The sequence below is a fragment of the Chrysochloris asiatica genome, unplaced genomic scaffold, assembly GCF_000296735.1.
Source record: "Chrysochloris asiatica unplaced genomic scaffold, ChrAsi1.0 scaffold00048, whole genome shotgun sequence".
In the NCBI taxonomy this organism is placed as follows: Eukaryota; Metazoa; Chordata; class Mammalia; order Afrosoricida; family Chrysochloridae; genus Chrysochloris; species Chrysochloris asiatica.
This window is the reverse complement of record NW_006408566.1, coordinates 11247832-11262076: the sequence shown is the minus strand read 5'-3', so window position 1 is coordinate 11262076 and position 14245 is coordinate 11247832. Positions and strand designations below refer to the sequence as shown.

The 14245-nt window shown below is 39.3% G+C and overlaps 1 protein-coding gene across 1 annotated transcript in view; it reads left to right on the top strand.

Moving 5' to 3' along the window:
* Positions 1-14245, top strand: part of ROR1 (receptor tyrosine kinase-like orphan receptor 1) — a 564029-nt gene that overhangs the window by 284891 nt on the left and 264893 nt on the right. The window lies entirely within an intron of this gene.

The window sequence follows — 14245 nt, the reverse complement described above, 5'->3', positions numbered from 1 at the left end:
TTCTCTAACAATGGAAGTAAGGGGTTTCCAGAAAAAATAACAAATTGGTCCTCATTAAAATGGAGCTGGAAATGGTTTTCTGGTAATGTGCTTTACAAACATGAGAGATCTGATTGTAAATCAACTCCAGGGCCCAGCTGTCTCAGACTCCATGCTGGGAAGCTCTGGATAAAAGGTAGTCTGGATTTTTTTGTGTGTGGAAAAATGAAACAATTTTTTACTTCTGTAATTGATGAAGTGCTTATCTTGTCATAAGTTTTAAAGGAACTCACAGTTAATTTAATCCAGCCCCTATCCAGAATGCTAATATCTTCTTCAGCATCTCTTTCAGATGGACACTGTCTTTGCTTGAATACTGTCAGCTATGGACGACTCACTCCTATTATAATTAACTGCTAATAAATAATTAATTGTGCTAATTAGTATAATATAATTATATACTTGTGAACTTTTTGAATCAGACAGATCTGGTTTTAAAATCTGGCTCAGACACATATTAGCTATGTCAACTTGGACACATTATTTCATCTATCTGAAAAAAATAATGGAGTGTCAATGAATATTTGTTCTTTTTTTTTTTTGTAGTCATTCTACTTAGGGACCATTCTGATGGACATTCAGTCTTCATTATGAATTTAAGCCTGCTTTTAAATTTCTGGAATTCTATGTAGTCATTTCTGTAACTTGTATAACTGGTAATTTCAGTACATCAATCCTAATTCTGTTCTTTGCAGCCTCACAATCCCTTTTTCGTGTTTCACCTCTCTGATGTTTGAAGGCAGCCATTGCTAGTCTTTTCTTTTCTTGGTTTGGCCAAACATTCTGGTCTCCAATTATTATGCAAATGATGTGGTGTCTAGTGCTCCCATTGTGCAGATGAATTAATTCTGGACCTCAGCTTTCAGGTAAAATAGGGCAACTGGAAATTGCATCATGTCTCCCATTCTTTTGTCTTTATTCCCTAACAGTGATGTCCAACTGAAAGGATGAATGTGTCGATGTTGGTGAATCTGTTCAACAGATTGGGCTTTCTGTCAGACTCCTTCCTACTCCTCATTCTGTCCCAATCGCTCTTCATTATTTTTGAGGATGCCTAGTACATGTACCACTTTTAATCAATTTAAGATCCGGCTTGTAGCATAACAGAAAATGGTCCACTTTGTCTTTGAGCTCACTAGTTCCCAGAAGATACCAGGGCTGTGCTTTTGAAATAAAATTTATTTGCACTCCTAGCCACAAACTAGTAGTGCCTTTTGACAAAGTCATAGGCTTTGCTGAGGACATTGGCGGAGTATCAGCCTTTTCCATTGTTAATGTGAACACATAAAAACTTGCCCAAGAAGAGAATGTTGGGGTGGGTGGGTACATTATCCAAGCAGCACTTTGAACTTGGGTCTTCAGACATGAAAGTCTAGGGAGGGCTTACTTCACCCCACCCCACACTGTCCTGTAATTCATTGACTCTTCAACGCCAAGCTAAATTGTAAGTTTCCAAATTTGCCCTTAGGAGGGGGCTTGGAGTGCCTTGGAAGTACTGATGTTGTCTCTGAAACTTTCCGAGTAGCTGGGGAAAGAAAAAAAAAAAAAAAAGCTCACGCTTTTCTGATTTATGTGCTTAACTTATCTAAATAAATATCCTTCCTTTATGAGCTCTTTGACATCCAAGAAAACTTTCTGTTTTATTATGAACCATTTTACTCTTAAAAATACCAACCCTCTTTTCCTGAGAAGGGAAGTTGTATTTTTGTCAAGGATAAAATATTTGAATAGTGCCCCTCCTAGCTCCTCATCTGTGGGCTTGAAAACTTAGGTCCTCGTGTATCACCCTCCCAAGCAGAAGTCTGATGTTTATATAAAGAAAGGAAAAGCCAGATTCTCTTCTTAAAAAAAAAAAAAAAATGTGAAGAAGGGATAACTCACTTTCTTGGCATTTTAATAGAGTACCCAGAATCTTTCTAACATAATGTGCTATTATAGTTGAAAGGCATGTGAAAGTTATATGTAAGCTCACAGCAGTCTTTAGAAAAGGTTTGGCTAAAAAACAAAAACAAACAACAAAAACCAGTGTCCGAAAAATTAATTCTGATGCATGGTAACAAAGTAAAACTGTGTTCCATGAATTTTTCCATAAGCAGATCGCTAAGCCTTTTTTTCTCATGCATCTCTGGGTGGGCTCAAGCCCCCAACCTTTTGATTAGTAGCCCAGTGTGTTAACCACTTCTATCACTCAGGGCACTCCTGAGGACTCTAGGATTCACTCAAGATTAGCATGTATGCATTTTATGGTGTGGACTTTGCAACATCTGTTTTAAAAGCAGAGTGGTACTTCTTAGTTTGTCTATTTGCCATGTCTGCATTGGCAATAATGAGCCTGGTGATAGCATCCCACACAGGCATTACCTGGTGGTGTAGGAAGTGAATGATCACCAATGAATTGTAGAGACAGGCAGCCCTGCTTTACCCACGTGAGCACCGTTGTCTTCCATGTCTAATTTGGACTGTGGGTGAATAATCTATGCAACAGATTTCACTTTTGTTATTAATTATGATTTGGTTTCTCTACCCATTGAGATCTGCTATGAGGGGAAGTTCGCAGTCTCTAAGTTGAAGGATGTTTTTGTTACAAAAAAGGAACACCCTAAGGGGGTTATCAGTAACAGTTAACCTTGAACAGTGTTGGGGAAGCCATCCTACCATCGCCAACCTGGTTGTCACAAAGCGTGATGACACGTCTCACTTTATATTGCTTTTCTTGCTTGACCAACTCCATCACTCACACATTCAAACCTTGCAATTTAGTTAGTGTACCAACCTTATGGTCACAGTCCAACACCTAATGCACAGTGTCACCAGGGTTCTTGATAGGACATTGTTGATGTTAAGTGCTGTTGAGTTGGTTCCGAATCATAGCAACCTTGCATATGGTTTCCAAGGAGTGGCTGGTGAGTTTGAACCATCATCCTTGTGGTTCAAACAGACCTTACGGTTCCATGCTTTATCCCATAGCATCAACACAGGAGTCCTGGATAGGACATGGTTACTGTTATTGTTAAGTGTCGTTGAGTCAGTTCCAACTCATGGCAACCCTGCATAAGGTTTCCAAGGAGCCACTGGTGGGATTGAACTGCTGACCTGTGGTTTGCAATTTAGTGCTAATCTTATAGCACCACATCAGGAGTCCTACCAGAACCAATCCACTGTATCAAGTTAATTCCGACTTGTAATGACCTATAGAGAGTTTGCAAGGTTGTAAATTTTGATGGGAGCAGAAAGCCTCATCTTTCTCCTGAAGAGCAGCAGGCAGATTTGAACCACCAACCTCGAGGTTAGCAGACCAGTGCCTAAACCATAGTGCTACGAGGGCTCATTTGACTTTAGGTCAAAAGAATGAAAACCGTAATGCCTTAGCCAGTGTAACTAAAATTACTTGACCACATATTGTACCATTGTAATTTTGGAGAGCATTTCTTTTGATACTTCTTTTGAATGTAAACAAAGCAATAGTCCTTGTACATGTTAGAGCCTTTATAAGGATGATTATTAGTTGTTGTAAGGTACCTTTGAGTAGGTTCTGGTTCACAGCTATTGTATGTACAGCAGAACAAAAGACTGGTCCGTCCTGTACCATCCTCACAGTTGTTACGTTCGAGCCCATCATTGCTTCCACTATGTCAATCTATCTTATTGGGAGATGGATATTATAATGTATAGGATATGATACATTAAATGCCAGAGGATGGTGTGAGGATCCACATCATATGTCACTGTTGTCATGCAGACTTCTACTTAGGATCTCGGTGTTTAAAAAGATGGAATGTATGTATGTACACGTCACAGACAAAGGCTTTAATTAGGGATGGTTTGTCAGTTGGCCCCTTTTTTAGCAATGACCTTTAGCACATCACTCTGTAATCCTTGGTTTGTCATCGTTGGAATGGGGGTAACAACCCTTCATCAAGTTTTTGTGATAACATGTATGAATGTGCTTTGCAAACTATAATTGGCGTATGAGATGTTATTATACAATTGTTCTTCTAATTAGTGTAGTATTTGCTGACCTCCTCCTCCACCGCTCTGTCCTCCACTGTCATCCTAGCTGTGGCTTATTAATAAGTGAACCATTAGGGCAAGTCCTGAATCTTTTGAACCATGTCTTCTCCCTTCAGTTAGAGTCAGGAAATATTAAGTACTTAATAAGTACCTGACTCTTAATGATATAAAGATTAGTATTCAAAATGAACACACATGAACATAGAGCATGATATAATGAGAAGTTTGCAGTTCCCCAAATACTTCTGGCTCCCTAGCACAGAAAAACATTTGTGTCTACCTGACTAATGTCTACTTATCCTTCAGGACCCTGCTCCAGGGTCAAGATCCCTTGGCAACCTTTAAGGACCACTTCTGTGACCCTCCTGCCAGTGCTGATAAGATGCTCTGACTCTGAGGTCACATTATGCTCTGGGCGCACCCTTAGGGGAGAGCTCATCATAAGAAAGGAATAGGTTTTTCTTTAAAACCTCCCCTATCTTGTAGATGGAGTCCTGGTGTGGCACTGTGGGTAAATGCATTGGACTGCAAAGTCAGCTTGAATCGTGAGGCCAGTGGTTCAAACACACCAGCCGCTCCTTGAAAACCCTATACAGGGTCGCTATGGGTCGAAACTGACTCAGTGGCACTTAACAACAACAATCTTGTAGATGGTACAAAATTTTACAAGTCCCAAAAGGATATACAATAAAAAAATTAAGCCTTCTTCTTACTCCTAATCCACAGTCAGTCATTTCTTGTCCTCAAATGTAGACATGGCTACCACTTTTGAGCATTTCTTCTGGAGATGTTGTTATTGTTAAGTGCCATCGAGTCGGTTCCGACCCATAGCGACCCTGTGCAGGGTTTCCGAGGCTGTAAATCTTTACGGGAGCAGAAAGCCTCATCTTTCTCCTTCGGAACAGCTGGTAGTTTTGAACTGATGACCTTGCGATTCACAGCCTGATTCGTAACCACTATGCTACCAGAGCTATTTATACTTATATGAGAATGTGTATGTGAGCGTATATATATCCTGGAAATAGCTTTAACTAATAGTGATTTAAATAGAGGGCAAAATCCAACAGGGAGCCCTGGTGTGGCACTGTGAATAAGCACTGGACTACTAACCAAAAGGTCAGTGGTTCAAACCTACCAGCCGCTCCTTGGGAATCCTGTACAGCTTTGCTATGAGTTAGAGCTGGCTCAATGGAACTTAACAGCAAAAACACAACCAGCAGAAGAACAAATTCCTTTCTATTTTTACACAAATGGTATTTTCCTATATACATTATCAGAACTTTGCTTTTTTCCTTTTTTTTTTTTTTTTTTTCTGTGTACTAATGTGGTGATTCTTCTATGGTCTTCTTTATTCCATAGAAGAATTGATGCTTTTGAGTTATGGTGTTGGAGGAAAATATTAAAAGGACCACGGACTGCCAAAAGAACAAACAAATCTATGTTGGAAGAAGTGCAGCCAAAATGCTCCTTAGAGGCAGATGGCCAGACTTTGTCTCTTATACTTTGGACCTGTTATCAGGAGGGACCAGTCCCTGGAAAAGGATATGGTGTTGGTAAAGTGGAGGGTCAGTGAAAAAGAGGAAGACCCCCTAATGAAATGGCACAGTGTCAGTAGCAATGGGGTCAGGTGTAGCAATGATTTTGAAGTTGGGTCAGGACCAGGCAGTGTTTCATTCTGCTGTGCATGAGGTCATTATTGTTGTTGTTGTTGTTAAGTGCCATCGAGTCGGTTCCGACCCATAGCGACCCTGTACAGGGTTTCCGAGGGTGTAAATCTTTACGGGAGTAGAAAGCCTCATCTTTCTCCCGCGGAGCAGCTGGTAGTTTCGAACCGCTGACCTTAAGGTTCGCAGCCCGATTCGTAACCACTACGCTACCAGAGCTCCTTATTAGCCGGTAGTAATTCGATAGCACCTAATAACAACAGCAACCATGTGGTGATTATTTCAAATCAGTATCTATAGAGGTTCATTATTTCTTTTTAACAGCTGCATTATATTTCTTTGTAAACTTCAGGTATGTCATAATTTATTTAACCAGTATCCTGTTGGTTTCCAATATTTTTCTATTACAAACAATATAACAATGAAAATCTTATTTAAAATATTTGAGGACATTTGTGGGACAAATTGGTAGAAGTGGAATTTGCATTTAAATTTATTATAGACATTGCCCCAATGTAACCATTTGTACTTAAACAATTTGAGACTTCCTGTTTCTTCATTTTCCTGCAAGTATACTGAGTTATCAATTTTTAAAGTATTTCCAGTCTGATTGGGGAAATATGACATCTCACTGAAATTTTAATTTGCATTTCTTAGATTGTGTCCGTGATCTCAACATGTTTTTATTTGTTTGAGAAAAATATGTATTTCCTATTCTATAAATTGTCTGCTCCAATATCCTTTGCCTGCTTTTATGCTGCATTCTTGATGTGGTTCTTGTTAATTTTTAGGAGTTTTGGCTTCCTAAATTAGGACAGAGCCCTTTCTGGTCTCTTGCAGTTTTGTTTTGTGTTCTTTTCTTTTCCAGTTGTTATATGCTTTTATTTCATTTTGGCTATTTTTTCTGCTAGAATTTTTTTTAATGTATATCATCTTTATTTTTCTTTGTAGCTTCAGAAAGTCTTTCCCACTGCAAGATTATTGATAATTGCTCTCTGCTTTGCTGGAGGCAACTTGCTTGCTGGAGACCTTGAGGGTCAGCAGGTCAGCAAAAACAGGGGAAGCAGGGAAGACTTGTGGAAATGGGCTCACCAGAGAAGGGGATCCTCCCTTCAGTATGGGTCCAGGACTGAGGGCCAAAGGGAGAAGCAACAAAACAATCCCCCTCTTGCTGATTTTCTCTCCCAAGCTGTTCCACCAGCTGCAACAAATTCCAAAAACCTTAGCCATCCCTCACTGAAAATGGATGGCCACATTCCACGTGAGGAAGCTACATACCTACTCTGAGCAAAGTAACTCTTATCAGCTGGATACACATGACATACATGAGCAAACAGGCTGTTCCATTCGTCATGTGCACAGTAGCATCGGTCGTTCCTGTTCACTGCAGCTGACTAGCATGAACCCCTGAAATGCTGCTTTTTGACAGCTCAGGGAAGAGGAAGAGCCCTCCCTTTTCACATATGAGCAGCTTTTTAGTACATCCAAAGTAGGGATGCTGTGAAAAGTTCCCAAATGCAGTCCCAAATGCCAGGGCTGCTGAAGGACCACAGATGGAACTCTATTTCAGATACTGATATTGATACCTGGGACCCAACTCAAATAGCTTCCATCAGATGGGAAAACCCAAACAGTCTTGGCAGATGGGTGGCCAAAGAGAGGGACTAGTCACAGATTCATTACATGGAAGAGTATTTCTCTTTCTGATAAAAGAAATGGTGGGGGGGGGGTGGTGCATTTTGAATGAGGGGATGACCCAAATCACCAGACTTGAATTTGCCATTAGGTGAGTTCTGTATTTCTGGACGTAGGAATATCATTCCATCCCGACACTGTTTGCAAGAGATTCTGTACTTTGTTGTCTCTTAAATCTGAAAATGTAAGTTGTCAAAATAAACCCTGTCATCCTGGGGTGACTCACTCTGGTAGACAGACCTATAGTGCTTCACAACAATGAAAGGAGTCCTCTCCTCATTTACCTTTTGCCTTTAGCGTCATCAGTTTTGGATGTGCCAAGTATATTTGAAAGACTGGATTCAAATCCTGACTTTGTACACTTTAAGCTCTGTGACTTTATAAGCATGTTCTGAATACCATCTAACGCTAGTATTCTCATCTGTTAATGATTATCTATTGCATATAAATAATGCTGTATAATAAAGCACCCCAGAACTTAGTGGCTTAAAATAACAAGTATATATTTAGTTCATGAGCCAGCGGATTGGCTGGCTGGATGATTCTTTTCATTTGTGCTGTACCAGGCTGATCTAGGCATGTTTTATATTAGCTAAAGCAAGTCAACAGGACAAGCCCAGATTCAAGGGATAGAGAACTAGACTTCCATCTTTTCATGGAAACAGTTGCCAAAAGAGTTTACATAACAAAATGATGTGACTACAGGTGTGAAGAATTGTGGTAATTTTTTGCAAACTATCACACTATCTCATAAGAATATATGTGATGGTGAAAGGAGGCATCAAAAAGTTTGTTGAAAATGAATTAAAAGGTAATTAATTTTTTTCATGCGCTTTTTGAAGCACCTTCATAAATGGAGAGCACAGCTATTAATATCATATGCATCCAGAAAACATTTATTGAGTGCCTGCTATGTATATGATGCTGTAGCGAAATGTTGAGGTAAGCACGACCTCAACCTAATCTCAAGAAAAGTATAATGTTAGTGAAGATGATATGTTGTTGTTGTTATTGTTGTTGTGTGCTGTGGAGTCAATTCTGACTCATAGCGACCCTGCACAGGGTTTCTGAAGCTATAAATCTTTATGGGAGCAGAAAGCCTCATCTTTCTCCCATGGAACAGCTGGTAGTTTTGAACTGCTGACCTTAAGGTTCGCAGCCCTATTTGTAACCACTATGCTACCAGAGCTTCTTAGATGATATGAACTGATACAATTATTGCTCACCTTACGGCGTATGAAGTGCCTTAATAGAGGAATAGATAAAATACTATTACATTTCAGAAAACGGAGAGATTAGAGTAACAGGCTCTGTGAAAAGATTCTGGTCCAGTTTATGTTCTGTGTAATGTTTCCCTCTATTTAATGCTCATTATTGATCTCCCTAGGCTATCAATAATGACATGGTACAGGAAACCCAGACCAGACGGCTAAGCATTTGAAACTGGAGCAATTTGAGGCAAATTAAGCTTTTGAAAATTGCCAGCCATCGAGATTCTACACGCCCAGGCTAATATGACGAGAGCAAAACCATCTTGCTCTCTTGCTGGATAAGAGTAATCCTCCTAAATTTACTTTTCTGATTGGAATAATTTCCACTAATCCAGGAGTCCCTCAATCCCATTAACTGAAACACTTAATTTGTAGGGACAGCCAGAAGGTGCAAATCATACTTAATAGATTTTCTGAAAGTTGCTTCTTCCTTTTTTTTTTTTTTTTTTGTCTTTTACTCCGTTCTCTTTGAAACTTTGAGATGATTCATTAAACAGAGTACTAGAAAGCATTAGGGAAAAAAACAAACCTTAAAATTGGGAGAACGGACTTCATAAACAACGTTATCAAGAGAGTCAGCTTTGGATAAAGGGAGATGGTGGCTACCTTCTCCTCACAGTTGATGGAATGCCAGAAATCCTTAGGCACGTTCTATGGCCGAGTCAGGATTTCTTCATCTCCAACTAGGATACAATTATCTCAGACCTTGCTCCTTCACTTGTGAAGTCATGAGCTAATGTTTGTTCTGTGTATGAGCTTTCTTAAAAGGAAAAGTGCTACCTAAATATAAGGTACATGTCTAACTGTAAGGTACTTGGAATCTTAATAGCTTTTTCAACTTTATCCAAAGTGGCCTTCTCTTTGTAAATGCTTCAAGTTGCTGAGACTCAGAACTGAAAGATATTTTTTTTTCTCTCACTCTTTATGCCTACAAGAGAATGATGGTATGTTGTTAGAGTGTGTCAAATTTGCCCGTTTGATAAGTGTTCCACAAATAAAAAATTTCTAGCCTTTGAGATCCTATATGACTTCTAGAATGGTAAAGACAATTCTGTCCTGCTCTTTATAGGAAAATTACTGTCCTTCTAAAAGTTTTTTTTTTGCTAAGTTGTTGATCAGATACCTAAAGAAATCTTCAAGTTAAACATAAATACTTGGTTTTGGAAGACATTCCAGAGGTACCAACTTTTTTCTTGCCTAATATCCATTGAAGTTGGATATATAAATACAAGAGTAAAGTTTTAACCTGTTCTTTTGCCCCAAGATTTAAAAATTATATTAATTTCTCAGTTCAGGTAAGCCTTTTTGGTTGTGTTTATTGCAGGCATAGCTTTATTTGATGTTCCCTAAGCTGGTGACTAGCAAGGAGCTGATTATGTAAGACCCATTTGGGTGTAATTCAATACTTAGAGGACAAGAGTTCAAGAAACAATGTATTTTAACATACTTTCCAACTGTTTTTGAGAATCTCTACATGAAATACCCTTTGTTGTTGTGAAGTGCCATCTAGTCCATTCCAACCCATTGTGACCCTTTATAGGGTTTCCGAGGAGCAGCTGGTGAGCTTGAACCAGGACTCCTAAATACCTTTAGGTTCCATATATGAGGAGTCCTATGGTGTGGTGCTGTGGGTTAATGCACTAGACTGCAAAGTGGATTTGAACCACAAGATCAGGGGTTCAAGCTCACCAGCTGCTTCTTGGAAACCCTATGAAGGGTCGCTATGGGCCAGAACCAACTCAATGGCACTTAATAACAGAACAGCAGGCTCCATCTATGATGCTAAATAGGTCTTCATCCTATAGTAATAGGTACTACTTTGCTGGAAACTTGCCATTTGCTTTGCACTGAGCTCGTCTTTGAAAATTATTTCAGTGAATCCTCATGACAATCTAACAAGAGCATTATGATACCCATTTTCTGAATGAGGAACTGAGGCTTAGAGGTATGAAATCATTTGCCTTAAGTCACAAGCTAGTATGTGACAGAATTGTAATTGGAACATGTCTGACTTCAAAGCCTTGCCTCCTTCTGCTACACTACTAGGTATGGAGACCAGATAGAATGCAAAAGAAACTTGAGATATTATCCTTGCCCTCAAGAAGTTTACTGTCTATCCATGGTGATTAAGGAACACATAGAACATAGAATTCATTGAAAATACAGCTAAGTAGAAAATTAGGGTAATTTCATTCTTTGTCTTTTTAATCATAAACTGAATATGACTAAATTAGCAACTTTATTTTTCTGTTGAATTACACGATAATTTTGCTATGATTTAACCATAGCTTAAAACCTCAGTATCCTTTAGTTTAACATTCAAACTCAAAAAAAGATTTAATTGATGTTACAGTTACACCGCTTAAAGAGATGGAATTTGTGGTCACATATGCTATTTTGTATCTTTTACATCTGATTGGTCTCTAAACAAGCAGGCTGAAGCAGACGTCATTTAACCTGTATATATTACCATGTTGGATGGGCAACTGTTTTCTCTTTTTCAGAGGTCATGTATAAGTTACAAAGCTAAAAGGGACTGGATAATTAGAACCACAAAGTCAAACATTAGACTAAACTTCCACTTCCAGCCAATATTCACATAAGTAGGGAGCATGGTGTCTCTGTAGGATAAACACTGGACTTTGAACCACAAGGTCAGAAGTTCAAGTCTTTCACCTCTCAGAAATTTTCTGCTTCCTCAAAGGTTTACAGTCTCCGAAATTTTATAAAAGGTCTCTAAGAGTCAGAATTGACTCAATGATACTTGATAACAGGGAGATAAAAACATAAAAGACCTACTCTTGGTTCAACAGGCCATTTAGGACATATATCAGGGTAGGAACTCGATCAAATCACTAAGACTGGGGCAGGTGCTACTTGTTGATAATAGAAGACTCTTCTGAGTAGCCAACCCCAGCAGGCCAGGTCAGTTCTGTGGTTACGGCAGGTGAAGAAATTGGCATTTCTGTAGGAGAGCTATAAGAATCTTCCTAAAGGATGATAACTAAAACCAATTCCAGCTCTTTGTTCATTTGTTGCAGAAAATTCTGTTTTATTCAAAGGAAGAAATTATATTATCCAAAGGCTGCTTCTGTGTATGTAAACATCTGGTTTCAATGAATCATATAAGACGCATCACCAAAATCTGTGTTTAGAACAGGATCCTCCAAGATTGTATTTAATCCTTTTTTCCCCATCTTAGCATTTATCATACTATATTTAAAATTCTGTGTTTACCTCTGTTCTAAGTCCACATCAGGCAATGAGTTCCATGAAGTAGGGAATAGACTTGAGGTCTAGAACGGAGCACGTTTCACTCTCTCATTCCCTTTGTGTGCATGTATGTGACAATATATGTACTAAGCAAACATGCATTTCTATGTGTGCAGTTTAATGATGCTGCTTACATACTTCACAGTGTGTCACCATTCTTACTGCCTCTTTTCATATTGTCACATCAACATTAATTTAGAACTTCTGCCCATTCAAAAGCATTAATTAGATGGATGGATGGATGGATGGATGGATGAATGGATGAACTTAGTAGTATTAAACTATGGAGAAAACAAGGAGTTTTTAAACAATACTTTTGTGGCCAAACTGTCTGCTAGTATACTATGGTTTTAGGGGAAACTTAACACAACTTTCCTTTGCGTGAAGAACTAACCAAGACTTCATTTGTTTTGCAAAATTAACTCTCAGGCTGTCATGTAATTACACTAGGGAAGTACTTTTCTTGGGTCTCTTGTCTCTTTTTAATGGCAGGTAACTTCAAATTAGACAATTATTGGGTAATAGATTGTATTATAAAACGGCCTATAGAATATTACATGAAAGTGTGAGTGAACCATACAGATGGGGAAATGAAATGGCAAATACCAGAGAGAAAGACAAATACGCAGCAGAAGGAATGAGAAGCAGTGCTCCCAGCAGTTTTTCCCCTTCTGAGAATTTACATTTCCACTTCAGATATGCTGAAACAGAATATACTTTTTTTGGCTATTAATTTAGATTTTAAAAATTATTATTATTTTTTTCTTAAATGTTTTATTGTGAGTTATGTGATAGTTTACATAGGAGAACATTAGTTTTACATTCATTCTATCATATATCGTCTCATTGCCATAGTTACAATCCCCTCCATGTAATCCTTCCCCCGTGCCCCCCAGGTCTTCAGCACACAGTCGCTCTCCCTCTCTGGATCTAAAGTCTCCAGCTTGACCATCGCTCCACGTCATCATCTCTGCCTCCATTTCAGGCATCACTGCTTCTCTGGGTAGGGTCCCGCTCTCTGCTCTTCTCCCTTGATGGTCCTAGGGACCTCCGCTCCTAGACTGAAAAGTTAATCACTCCCCTCCTTGCTATAAAACGTCTACCTTTACATTTCCAACCCTCACAATTAGTCCTGATAACAATTATTCACTATTGTATCACAGGAGACCAGTCTGCATTTCGTTGCATCAGCCCCGCCTAGTCAGATTGAATACTACTCACGGGAGATTCTACCTTCCTCCAGGCCCTCTGGATCTACGTTACCTCTTGAAAGCTTGTAAGCCAGTCACGTGTACTTTTTAACAAGAGTCTTATATACACACACATATACAAACAACACACACACTAAGAATCACGTGGGAACCTATAAGATTAAATGGAGGAATTTTATTAAAATGTAGATTCTGATTCATTACATGTAGGTGTAAAAGCCTGGTGTAGAAGCCAGGATGGCCAGATTTCATCTCTCATACTTCCAATGTATTATTAGGAGGGACCAGTCCCTGGAGAAGGAAGACCCCAATGAGATGGATTGGTACTGTGGCAGCAGCAGTGGGCTCAAGCATAGTAACAGTTGTGAGGTTGGCGCAGGATCAGGCAGTGTTTCTTTCTGTTGTGCATAAGGTCCCCATGAGTCAGTACTGACTCCAGGGCACCTAAAATCAACGTGTGTAAATGCAGATTCTCAGAAGGTAGTCAAACTGGAATGAACCAGTTTGAAATCCCAGTGGGAAGGACAAATATTCAAGAGGCATTTGTGAGGAGAAGCTTAGAGAAAAGAGGTAAGTTTACTGATGTCATTAGAAAACTGAGTGAGGTGTCTGCAGCAACTGAAAAGAAATAAAATGGAAACTCTTCTTTGCTCTGGACGGGGAGAGACCATTAGCTGCACCTCAACTGGCTGCTCACAAACTTTACGATTCCAGTCACTATTCACCAAAATGGAATCCTGGTGTGGCGCTATGGGTTAATGTGCTGGACTGACTGCAAGGTTTGTGGTTCAAGCCTAACCAGCCACTCCTCGGAAACCCTTTACAACAGGGTCATTATGAGTTGGAGCCGACTCGACAGCACACAAGAATAACAACAACTCACCAAAGTAAAATGTAGAATACTGTCTTTGTGGACTATATTATGCCAATTGACCTTGATGTCCCCAAGATGATAGTACTAACCTGTCTTCTCCAACAACTCATTCCCTCAAGATATTTGCTTATACCAATAGATCTGTTTTGGAAGAAGTACAACCAGAGTGCTCCTTGGTGGCCAAGATGGCCTAACTTCATCTCTCAT